General features: G+C 47.6%; 1 non-coding gene across 1 annotated transcript; it reads left to right on the top strand.

The window, feature by feature from the left end:
* Positions 1 to 363: 363 nt before the first annotated feature.
* On the top strand, positions 364 to 435 carry trnae-cuc (transfer RNA glutamic acid (anticodon CUC)). The gene has a single exon. It is a non-coding gene; the product is annotated as a tRNA-Glu (tRNA).
* Positions 436 to 2,038: the final 1,603 nt, after the last annotated feature.

The raw sequence follows: 2,038 nt of genomic DNA on the forward strand, positions 1-2,038 counted from the left end.
GAAACTGGTGAAGTCCACATTGATGCCCTGGGGTTGAAGTGCTCCGAAGCGGAAGATGAGGCGTTCTTCCTCCAGGCGTCGGGTCGGGAGGAAGCGGCGGTGAAGGAGGCCCAGGACCTGCATGTCCTCGGCAGAGTGGGAGGGGGGTTGAAATGTTGAACCACGGGGCTTTGGGGTTGATTGGTGTGGGTGTCCCGGAGATGTGACTTGACTCTCCAGTCTCCCCAATGTTGTAGAGATCGCATCGGGAGCAATGGATACAAAAAATTACATTGATGGATGTCTTCTTCCGACCGCAGCCCGTGTTCGATTCCCGGGCAGCAAAGCAATTTTCAGTAGAGAATACTAAAGCACGTCCGCGTCTCCCTGGTGGTCTAGTGGTTAGGATTCGGCGCTCTCACCGCCGTGGCCCGGGTTCGATTCCCGGTCAGGGAAGCCATTTTCAACCTGACTGTTGGCTAGCCATTCTTCCTAAATGCGCTGTTCAGTTATTTACTGGTCTTCATAGTTCCTGGGTGCTGCAGTGTGCAGTGGCTCGTTGAAACAGCATCCTGATGCAGATTTGTTTGTATGTGTAGGGATGATTGCTTCTGCAGTTAGGTTCTTGGTTCGCGTGCGTTGTTTTCCTGTAGACGCTGTTTAGAATTTACCATTGACTGTTCGCTCTACTGTGACATCTAGAAATGGCACTTTGTTGTTGTTCTCCTCTTTTGTGAATTTTATGCCAGGAAGGATATTGTTGATGATGTTGTAGGTTTCCTTTAATTTGTTTCATTTTGTGATGACAAAAGTATCTTCGCTGTAGCGGACCCAAAGTTTGGGTTGGATCGTTGGAAGGGCTGTTTGTTCGAGTCACTACATTATTGCTTCTGCTAGGAATTCTGATACTGGTGGTTTCATGGGTGTATCGTTGTTCTGTTTGTTAGTCTTGTTACTGCATATGAAGTGGGTGGTAAGGCACAGTTCCACGAGCTTGACAGTGTTATCTTTGCTGATGAAGTTGGTGCTGTTTGGTGTTTGTGTCTTTGGTTCTTCTAGTAGTGTCTTCAGTTTTCTTTGGCCACGTTGATGTTAATGGATGTGAACCGGGCTATATGTCAAAGGACAACATTATTCCATCCTCTTCTACCTTGGTGTCTTTGGTGTTCAGGAATTCTTGGATGGAGTAACTGGAGTGGCGTGAATCTTCGACTTGGTGTTTTAGTCTTCAGTGGAGGCCTTTGACTAGTCTGTATATTGGTGTTCCAAATGGTGAGACTGTGGGCCTGAGGGGGGGCTCCTGGTTTGAAGAGGAGGAGAACAACAACAAAGTGCCATTCCTAAATGTCACAGTAGAGCGAACAGTCAATGGGGGAACTTCAAACTAGCATCTACAGAAAAACAACACACACAACCAAGTACTTAACCGCAGAAGCAATCATCCCAACACCCACAAACGAAGCTGCATCAAGACATTATTTCAACGAGCCACTAACACACTGCAGCACAGAGAAACTACGAAGAGCAGAAGAGAAAGACGTATATAGTGTATTTAAGGAGAACAGGTACCCAATAAACCCAGTCCGCCGATTTCTCACTGATGCTTCCAAGCTGAGTCTCAAAACTTGGGTTTGTCCATCCGTCCTTGCCTTTTTTTTTTTGGGTTTTGAAAATTTTCCCAATCCTCTGACTTAGTGTTGGTGTTGGGAAGTTTTGTTGTGGCTGTACAGGACATTGGAATATTGTGGAATACTTTTGGAATATAGTGTGCAATTCTGGTCTCCCTCCTATCTGAAGGATATTGTGAAATTTGAAAGGGTTCTGAAGCACCAATGGGTCCACAGAGGGGAAAGGCCTTTCTGCTGCCCTGAGTGAGGGAAGGCCTTTAGTGATTCCTCTGCCCTGCTGACGCACTAGTTGGTCCACACCAGGGACGGCTGTTCTCCTGCCCTGAGTGCGAGATGGCTTTCAGCAGTTCTTCCCACCTGCTGAGACACAAGTGGGTCCACACCGAGGAGAGGCCGTTCTTCTGCCCCGAGTGCAGGAAGGGATTTGCTCT

The sequence above is a fragment of the Chiloscyllium plagiosum genome, unplaced genomic scaffold (genome assembly GCF_037043375.1).
Source record: "Chiloscyllium plagiosum isolate Xiang-an unplaced genomic scaffold, Cpla_swu_hap1 HiC_scaffold_27, whole genome shotgun sequence".
In the NCBI taxonomy this organism is placed as follows: Eukaryota; Metazoa; Chordata; class Chondrichthyes; order Orectolobiformes; family Hemiscylliidae; genus Chiloscyllium; species Chiloscyllium plagiosum.